The sequence below is a fragment of the Oncorhynchus tshawytscha genome, linkage group LG34 (genome assembly GCF_018296145.1).
Source record: "Oncorhynchus tshawytscha isolate Ot180627B linkage group LG34, Otsh_v2.0, whole genome shotgun sequence".
Taxonomy (NCBI): Eukaryota; Metazoa; Chordata; class Actinopteri; order Salmoniformes; family Salmonidae; genus Oncorhynchus; species Oncorhynchus tshawytscha.
In genome coordinates this window covers 12,141,243-12,152,187 of record NC_056462.1, presented here as the reverse complement: position 1 = coordinate 12,152,187, position 10,945 = coordinate 12,141,243, and positions in this window count along the sequence as shown.

The window sequence follows — 10,945 nt, the reverse complement described above, 5'->3', positions numbered from 1 at the left end:
AACAAAGAAAAAGCACACAGAGCATGGGTTGTCTGCATGTATGGCTACGTTAAGTTCAAGTCATCAGTTCAAACTGTGATGATTGAATATGCCTACATTTCAAAACGTCGATAAAACCCTATATTTTTACATTAGACACCACAAAGTTGTGAATTTAGATGGTCAATAAAATCAATAAAACACTTGGGGTATCCTAGCTTGGGTTGTAGCCTTTTGCGTTATAAACAGGTAGGAGGTAGGCCTCGGCTTGCTTAAACATCAGATGTTACCGTGGTTACTCCATGACATCAGTGTGAAAAAGGTTACTGTAATATTCTCTACGGAGAGCCGCTGTAATAGTCTCTGCAAGGGAGAGAGAGAATGTTAAATGAAAATATATTTGAGGTTACTTTACACGTTGTACATGCTATTGGTCCTTTTGGCGGTTGAAAGTGTTGTTTGTTTGACCTTTTCCAGCGCTGGTAGGTTCCATCGTTTGTACATTAAATATCTTGACTCATTGCAGGCGATGTAGTCAACCAAAGGATGTTTCCTCGCAATCAGCTGGACGTGTTCGCCATTTGGTCTGTGGTTTGGTTAGGCTCGGACATATTGTGCAAGTGTTTGTTTGCAAATTGTATCAGTATTGAAAATAAAAACCGGAAGTACAAACTGATATACAGACCAGCTACTGAAAGTTGGAGTAATAACACTACTCTATTTTGTCTCTATTTTCGAGCAGCAGGTGAAACCCCACATACAACCAGTAGAGTACGTTTAAATGTAATTTTATTCAACATTCTGGCTTGTAAGGAACATTTACACAATTTAAGCACACAACCCTGATGTCTCAGGCTGTATACCAAATATTTGTGTATTACAGCCTGGTTAATCAGACTAGGCCTAGGCTAGTCCCGAATGTTGTGATTCTTTCCATTGACGGTATGCACATTTAGGCTACATAGAATAAAAAACTAAAACTCCCTAATCTGTCATGAATGTTGAATAAACATAGTCTGCTGATTGTCCGTGTGGTTGGTTCTTAGTAAGGTCGAAATTTGAGACAAAATATTTAATGTATTTTTTAAAATTTGTTTAACCTTTATTTAACTAGGCAAGTCAGTTAAGAACAAATTCTTATTTACAATGACGGCCTATACCGACCAAACCCGGACGACACTGGGCCAATTGTGCGCCGCCCTGTGGGACTCCTAATCACGGCCGGTTGTGATACAGCCTGGATTCAAACCAGAGTGTCTGTAGTGATGCTTCTAGCACTGAGATGCAGTGCCATAGATCGCTGCGCCACTTGGGAGTAATATTAAACTGACTTCAAAACATTTTGTATTTATTATGGATCCCCATTAGCTGCTCCCAAAGCAGCATACTCTTCCTGGGGTCCTGCAGAATTAAGGCAGTTTATACAATTTTAAAAACATTACAAAACACTCACAGATTTCATGACACACTGTGTACCCTCAGGCCCCTACTCCACCACTACTACATATCTAACAGTACTAAATCCATGTGTATTTATAGTGCGTATGTTATCGTATGTGTGTGAGTGTGTGTGTGTATGTACGTGTCTGTGCCAATGTTTGTTTTGCTTCACAGGTGTTTTTTTTTTCATCTGTTTTTTAAATCTAATTTTACTGCTTGCGTCAGTTAAACATGGGTCTTTGTGCGGGGCAATCAATACTTGTTTGCTCATCAGCTAAGGCACGTGTCCAAGACAAAAGTTCATGCACGCAATGCATGCATTCTAACTGAAGTCTTGCTGGTGTTTACATGGTTTTGCGCATGTGCCAGGTGATAGAAATTTCAACAACGCTACCAGCGTTCTAAAAGGTCAAGTAAATAATATTTTCCTGGCGATATTTTGTCAAACATTTACACCAGCTGAAGGACCAACCACACAGACAACTGGTAGAGAATGGCGCTGCAATGAATAGCAACCCTTTTACGGGCTCCTGACCAATTCTGTTATTTTGTTTTTTTGTGCTGATCTTAACTTTTTTTCTATCTAATGTTTTCGCAATCGTTTCTTGTGACCGAAAATAGCTTCTTTTAAAAAAAAAAAGTTTTACCCCTTTTTCGTGGTGTCCAATTGTTTTAGTAGCTACTATCTTGTCTCATCGCTGCAACTCCCATGCGGGCTCGGGAGAGACGAAGGTTGAAAGTCATGCGTCCTCCGTTACACAACCCAACCAAGCCACACTGCTTCTTAACACAGCACGCATCCAACCCGGAAGCCAGCCGCACCAATGTGTCGGAGGAATCACCATGCACATGGCAACCTTCGTTAGCACTGTGCCCGGCCCGCCACAGGAGTTGCTGGTGCACGATGAGACAAGGATATCCCTACCGGCCAAGACCTCCCTAACCCGGACGTCGCTAGGCCAATTGTGCGTCACCCCACAGACCTCCCGGTCGTGGCCGGTTACGACAGAGCCTGGGCGCGAACCCAGGGTCTCTGGTGGCACAGCTGGCGCTGCAATACAGCGCCCTTAACCACTGCGCCACCCGTCCTAAAATAGCTTCTTGAGATCAGAAAAGCGATCACTAGCCTCGATTCGGATGAATATTTATACTTCAAAGAATCTGAGGAGCTGGACATACTGCTCACCCCGGGCCAGGCCCAGAAACTCTGAAAAGGAAAAGAAAAAGGCGGCGCGAGAGAAGCTGACGTATGGGCACGTAGACAAACTATGTCGGCGAATTCATAAACCGCTTCTACCCTCCGTTCTATTGGCAAACATACAATCACTGGAGAACAAACTAGACAAGCTCCGTTTGAGACTACCCTATCAAAGGGAAGTGAATAATTGTAATATTATATGTTTCTTGGAGTAGTGGCTGAGCAAGGACTTGGATAATATACAGTGCCAATCAAAAGTTTGAACACACATACTCATTCAAGGGTTTTCTTTATTTTGTACATTGTAGAATAATAGTGAAGACATCAGAACTATGAAATAACACATAGGGAATCTTGTAGTAACCAAAAAAGTGTTGAACAAATTCTTCAAAGTAGCCACTCTTTACCTTGGTAACAGCTTTGCAAACTCTTGGCATTCTCTCAACCAGCTTCATGAGGTAGTCACCTAGAATGCATTTGAATTAACAGGTGTGCCTTGCTAAAAGTTAATTTGTGGAAATTCTTCAAAATGTGTTTGAGCCAATCTGTTTTGCTTTGACAAGTTAGGGTTGGTATACAGAATATAGCCTATTGGTAGAAGACCAAGTCGATATTATGGCAAGAACAGCTCAAATAGGCAAAGAGAAACAACAGTCCATCATTACTTTAAGACATGAAGGTCAATCAACCTGGAAAATGTAAAGAACTTTGAACATTTTTTAAAGTGCAGTCGCAAAAACCAGAAAGTGCTATGGTGAAACTGGCTCTCATGAGGACCGCAACATTGAAAAGGAAGACCCAGAGTTACCTGTGCTGCGGAGGATACGTTATTTAGAGTTACCAGCCTCAGAAATTGCAGCCCAAATAAATGTTTCACAAAGTTCAAGTAACAGACATTACTAAAGGACACTAATAATAATTAGAGACTTGCTTGGGCCAAGAAACACGAACAATGGACATTAGACCGTTGGAAATCTGTCTTTTGGTCTGATGAGTCCAAATTTGAGATTTTTGGTTCCAACCGCCATGTTTTTGTGAAATGCGGAGTAGGTAAACAGACGATCTCTGCATGTGTGGTTCCCACCGTAAAGCATGCAGGAGGAGGTGTGATTGTGTGAGGGTGCTTTGCTGGTGACACTGACTTTGATTTATTTAGAATTTAAAGCACACATAACCAGCATGTCTACCACAGCATTCTGCAGCGATACACCATCCCATCTGGTTTGCGCTTAGTGGGATTATCACTTGTTTTTCAACAGGACAAATATGCTGGGGCGGCAGGGTAGCCTAGTGGTTAGAGCGTTGGACTAGTAACTGAAAGGTTGTAAGTTCAAATCCCCGAGCTGACAAGGTACAAATCTGTCGTTCTGCCCCTGAACAGGCAGTTAACACACTGTTCCTAGGCCGTCATTGAAAATAAGAATTTGTTCTTAACTGACTTGCCTAGTAAAATAAAGGTACATTTTTTTTTTTTTTATTACAAATTTAAAAATACACCTCCAGGCTGTGTAAGGACTATTTAACCAAGAAGGAGAGTGATGGAGTGCTGCATCAGATGACCTGGCCACCACAATCACCCGACCTCAACCCAATTGAGATGGTTTGGGATGAGTTGGAGCACAGAGTGAAGGAAAAGCAGCCAACAAGTGCTCAGCATATGTGGGAACTCCTTCACGACTGTTGGAAAAGCATTCCAGGTGAAGCTGATTGAGAGAATGCCAAGAGTGTGCAGGAAGTACCAGTGATTCACACAGTATTGAAGTGGCCAGATGAAGCGGATGCTGAACTACATGACTGTTTCACTAGCACAGATTGGAATATATTCTGAGATTATGATGGCATTGAGGAGTTTACCACATCAGTCGCCGATCATTAATAAGTGCATCGATGACGTTGTCCCCACAGTGACCATACTTACATATCCCAACCAGAAGCCATGAATTACAGGCAACATCCGGACTGAGCTAAAGGCTAGAGGTGCCGCTTACAAGGAGCAGGATGACACAACGGTGGTAGGCTTGATCACCGACGATGATGAGCCTGCCTATAGGGAGGAGGTCAGAGACCTGGCAGTGTGGTGCCAGGACAATAACCTCTCCCTCAACATCAGCCAGACAAAGGAGCTGATCATGGACTGCAGGAAATGGAGGGCTGAGCACTTTCCCAGTGACACCGACAGGGCTGTAGTAGAACAGGTGGAGAGCTTCAAGTTCTTCGGTGCCCACATCACTAAGGCGTTATCATGGTCCCCACACACCAACACAGTCGTGAATAGGGCATGACAACGATTCTTCCCATGCAGGAGGCTGAAAAGATTTGGCATGGGCCCTCAGATCCTCAACAAGTTCTACAGTTGCACCATTGATAGCATTTTGGCTGTACCAGGCAGAGGAAGGCCCTAAAAATTGTCAAAGACTCCAGCCACCCAAATCGTGGACTCTCACCTACCGCACGGCAAGCGGTACCGATGCACCAAGTCTGGAACCAACAGCCAACAGGACCCTGAACAGCTTCTACCCCCAAGCCATAACACTGCTAAATAGTTAGTAATCCTCTAAAGTCGATTGACGCACCGGTGCGTCAATCTAAGTAACATAATAAAAAAATCCTCGTAACAATCTGTCAGTTTAGTGGTTTTCAATCCACTGCGTCCGCCGATGTTGCACTTCCGCTTCTGCGGTGAAAGGTGGCAGAACTAAATTGGTCTTCTCACGAAAATGCCTGTAGCGTCTAAATGGTTTGACCTACACACTATTATGACCACTCTATGGAAAGGGGAGACTCTCGTGTGATGGTGTTCTCCGTGTCACTCGTCTAAAGTGTCACTCGTCTGAAGGTTTTAAAAAATAAATGGAAGTATGGAGGTAGTTTTGTCACTACCCAAAAAAGGGGTTCGGTATGTGTAAAAAATATATATTGCCTGAGCTTTCTTATGTCTCCTAGATAAAGGACAAACACTTCAATAGCTTGCTTCTACTGACTTATTTTTTTTGTCATTGTTTTGCAATTTACGAATGTGCTATTCAATGTGTTTCTCTGGGCTATAGTAGTAAAGGCCAAATTCAATATTTTATCAAATTATTGTTTTATATATATACTGCTCCCATAAATACAAGGAACATTAAAATAACACATCCTAGATCTGACTGAATGAAATATTCTTATTAAATACTTTTTTCTTTACATCGTTGAATATGCTGACAACAAAAACACACAAAAATTATCAACGGAAATCAAATTTATCAACCCATGGAGGTCTGGATTTGGAGTCACACTCAAAATTAAAGTGGAAAACCACACTACAGGCTGATCCAACTTTGATGTAATGTCCTTAAAACAAGTCAAAATGAGGCTCAGTAGTGTGTGTGGCCTCCACGTGCCTGTATGACCTCCCTACAATGCCTGGGCATGCTCCTGATGAGGTGGCGGATGGTCTCCTGAGGGATCTCCTCCCAGACCTGGACTAAAGCATCCGCCAACTCCTGGACAGTCTGTGGTGCAACGTGGCGTTGGTGGATGGCGGTTCTTAGGGTTTGCCAATTACTACCGGAGGTTTATTCTGGGTTTTGGTCAGGTAGCAGCTCCCATTACCTCACTGCTGAAGGGGGGGCCGGTGCGTTTGCAGTGGTCAGCAGAGGCGGACAGAGCTTTTCGTAGGTTGAAGGCGCTGTTCACTGAGGCGCCGGTGTTGGCACATCCGGACCCTTCTTTGGCGTTCATAGTAGAAGTGGACGCATCCGAGGCTGGGGTTGGAGCGGTGCTCTCACAGCGCTCGGGTACGCCACCGAAGCTCTGCCCCTGTGCCTTTTTTTCGAAGAAGCTCGGGCCAGCGGAGCGGAATTATGATGTGGGGGACAGGGAGTTGTTGGCTATGGTTGAGGCCCTGAAGGTGTGGAGACACTGGCTTGAGGGGGCTAAGCAACCTTTCCTTATCTGGACTGACCACCGTAACCTGGAGTATATCCGATCAGCTAGGAGACTGAATCCTCGTCAGGCAAGGTGGGCCATGTTTTTCACCAGATTTCGTTTTACTATCTCGTATCGACCAGGTTCCCTCAACACTAAGGCCGACGCGCTGTCCCGACTCTATGACACTGAGGACCGGTCCATCGATCCTACTCCCATCATTCCGGCAGCTAAGCTGGTGGCACCAGTAGAATGGGAGGTGGACGCGAACATCGAGCGGGCGCTAAGGGAGGAACCTGCTCGCTCGCTGTTCGTGATCAATTGATTCGATGAGCTCATAGTCTACCCTCGTCGGGTCACCCAGGTATTTCTAGGACAGTGCGAGGTCTTAGGAGGAAGTACTGGTGGTCCACTTTGGTGAGGGATGTGCGATTCTATGTCTCCTCCTGTTCTGTGTGTGCCCAGAGTAAGGCTCCTAGGCACCTGCCACGAGGTAAATTACAACCCCTCCCCGTTCCACAACGGCCGTGGACCGATCTATCGGTGGATTTTCTTACTGACCTTCCCCCCTCTCAGGGTAACACTACGATCCTGGTCGTTGTGGATCGGTTCTCTAAGTCCTGCCGTCTTATCCCATTGCCCGGTCTCCCTACGGCCCCTCAGACTGCGGAAGCTCTTTTCACCCATGTCTTCCGGCACTACGGGGTGCCCGAGGATATATTTTCTGATCGGGGCCCCCAGTTTACCTCCCGTGTATGGAGGGCATTTATGGAACGTCTGGGGGTCTCGGTCAGCCTGACCTCAGGGTATCACCCGGAGAGTAATGGGCAGGTGGAGAGAGTGAACCAGGAGGTGGGTAGGTTTCTGCGGTCGTATTGCCAGGACCGGCCAGGGGAGTGGGAGAGATACATTCCCTGGGCAGAAATGGCCCAGAACTCACTAAGCCACTCCTCTACTAACATGTCACCATTTGAGTGCGTGTTGGGGTACCAGCCGGTCCTGGCACCATGGCATCAGAGCCAGACTGAGGCTCCTGCGGTGGAGGAGTGGGTGCAGCGCTCTAAGGAGACCTGGAGGGCCGTCCAGGAGTCATTATGCCAAGCGAGTGGACAGCAGAAGAAGAGCGCTGACCGTCACCGCAGTGAGGCCCCCGTGTTTGCACCAGGGGACAGGGTCTGGCTCTCGACCCGAAACCTGCCCCTCCACTTGCCCTGCCGGAAGCTGGGTCCGCAGTGTATAGGGCCATTTAAAGTCCTGAGGAGAATAAACGAGGTTTGTTATCGATTATTACTTCCTTCGTATTATCGCATTAACCCCTCGTTTCATGTGTCTCTTCTCAGGCCGGTGGTAGCTGGTCCCATGCAGGAAGGTGAGGTTCCGGAGGTCCCTCCTTCCCCTCTGGACATCAAGGGGTCCCCGGCGTACAAGATACGAGCTATTCTGGACTCTAGACGCCGGGTAAGGGGCTTGCAGTACCTCGTTGACTGGGAGGGGTACGGTCCGGAGGAGAGGTGCTGGGTCCCGGTGGTGGATATTCTGGATCCATCTATGTTGAGAGAGTTCCATCGCCTCCATCCGGATCGCCCAAGCGCCTCGGCCCACGGGTCGTCCCCGAGGCCGGCGTCGGCGCGCTGCGAGCTGCGCGTCAGAGTCGTACTGTCACGAATATTACCGAAGGTGGCTCCCCTCTTGTTCTGGTGGCGCTCGGCGGTCGTCGTCGCCGGTCTACTAGCTGCCACCGATCCTTTGTTCTGTGTTCGTTTAGTTTTGTCTAATTGGTATCACCTGTTTCTTGTGTGGTTGTTTGGGTGGGGTTATTTAAGTTCGTTCAGCCCGCTTCTGTTTGTGCGGGCTTGTTCGTCTGTATTGTGTTAGTGATTTATGTTTGTATTTCGGGTTTCTCGCTGTCCTTTATTTTCTTATTTTGTTACCATTTTTGTTCATGTTATTTTTCCCTGGACATTAAAGCGTGTTTTTTCCCGCATCCTTTTGCTCTCTGCGCCTGACTCCACACCTATTCACTCATTGAACGTTACAGTTCTTTAAATGTTTCCAGAATGTTTTATTAAGTTGTGGGAAGAGAACAAAATGGGGACATCACAAGAGATATGTTCCCAAAACACAAAAACTTTTCTGTTGTGCGAATGATTCTACAATGTTTCTTTTAGGGTGCAAAAAACACTCACCTGATTTTACAAGAAAGTTCCCAGAACCCATTTAAGCTGTTTTTTAAAAAAGGTTCCCAGAATATTTAATTAGGTTGTGGGAACAGTCTGGTGGGAACATTGTGGGGACATGACAAAAGACATGTTCCCAAAACACAAGAACTATCCAGTTATACAATATTTATTTTATGGTGCAAAAAACATTTGCCTGATGTTACAAGAACGTTCCCAGAACACATTTAGTGTTTTCTTTGAAGGAACCAGTTATGGTGCAAACATTGTGGGGAAATATTTTATACAAACATATACATTTTGGGGTGGTTGTTATGGATATTGTGCACCACATTTTTGTGAATGTCAGAACATCTCATCTAAAACATTTTTATAAATAAATTGATTTTATCAGAAACATTCTCAGAATGTTTTTGAGATGTTATCAGCCGAGACCGTAGCTGCTTTTAGCAACGCTAGTATACACTAGCATTGCTAGGAATTAGCTTGCCAAAAAAAACGGAATTGTCCACCGGAAGCCAGAAGTTAAATAAAATTCAATTTCAACTGTCAGTAGGGTTGGTCCTTATGTAGAGGGGATTTAGAAAAAATCATCTAAAAGAACATAAATGAAACCGGCTTTCCAAACGACAGGCAAAGTGAAATAACTAACATTTAATGGAACATATAATTAAACTTGGGTCTATTGTAGACCCATGCAGTTTCTCTTCACTTACCTCATGCATGTGCACCATACCTGTACAAAAAAAAACAAGAACTTGTGGGGGACTTTTATTTTAAAATGAGGGAAGCAGAGAGGAACTGCATGGTTTGTTTTTTCACTTTGCCTGTGGTCTTGGTTATTTACTTGGTTATGAGGTTGAGGGTGGTATTGTCCAGGGAAGGGGTAGCCAGTTGCCTTTACATGTGCATTTACACATTCTGCATTCGTGGATTCATGTTTCACTGTTTATTTACTTTCAAAGGTATATTCAGCTATGTCTGTGAGTCAATTTCCTTTTTTGGTGTCATGTAGAGTTGTGTATTTTAATATTTTCTTCACTTTAGCCTAAACATGGACATTGGACAACCTGCACCACTCCCTCACTGTAAATAAACCATTCAGCACTTGAAGACCTGGTTACAAGTCATGCCTTCCTGCACCTACATCCTTGGCTGCTATGGGTCTGCTATTTTACACTATTATTTGCATAACATAATAATAGTAATAATTTAGAGCCCCCCCCCCTCTCTTTGTCTCTCTTTCTCCTCTCTCTCTCTCTCTCTCTCTCTCTCTCTCTCTCTCTCTCTCTCTCTCTCTCTCTCACACACACACACACACACACACACACACACACACACACATACATATACACACCCACCCCTTCCTGTGGTTGTTGTTTATCAATTTTAGGGGAAATGACGTCTCTACCTAGTCCTTCCATAGGCACGTATAATGAATGATATGGTGCTGTATGTGAATTGCTTTCCTATTATTGGCTACTCTCCTGATGCGAATAGCATATTTCTGTACATATATAAATGTATAAATATAAATAAATATAAATATTATAGCTGAAAAATATATTATATACTGAATTACTTATACTGAAATTATAATTTAATGTCGGATTCCATCAATATTTATTTACATTATAAATGTAGCTTTTTGAGCTTTAGAATTGGCAACATTGCACCTGTGCACAAGTCATGTCAGTCCATTTCAATCATTTCTGATCCGTCAGCCTTCGCCTGTCGTGTAAAATCACACACTCACATTGCTCTCATTCTTTCACTGCTGTTATTAAACAGACAGTTTCCCTCCTGCAGTAGACTGAAAAACAGATGTTTTAGCCAGAGTAGTGCTGCCATCTTCTGGTCATTCCGTAGTAGGACACATGTATCGTTCATTATAATTGGGAGTCGCACTCAATATTGTTTTTCCGTTTGGTGCATTCAGCTAGGTGCGCATTATACACCCCTCCTCTTTTTACTCACAAATGCAGGCATATTGTTTACCAATTTATTATTCGTTTTTAATCTGACTGATTCACAAAGCAATGTGGTAATGTGTAGGCTATCATCAGCTTTGAATGACCCAAATATCTATTCATATAACGTCTATTTATCCAGTCAATCAATTCCCACCGATTTTCTTAAATGATACATGACTTATATTATTACGTAAGACGATCATGATAGGGAACACCAAAACTAAATGTGTTGTAGCCAATGTAGGCTATGTCCATTATCATTACACACAGTG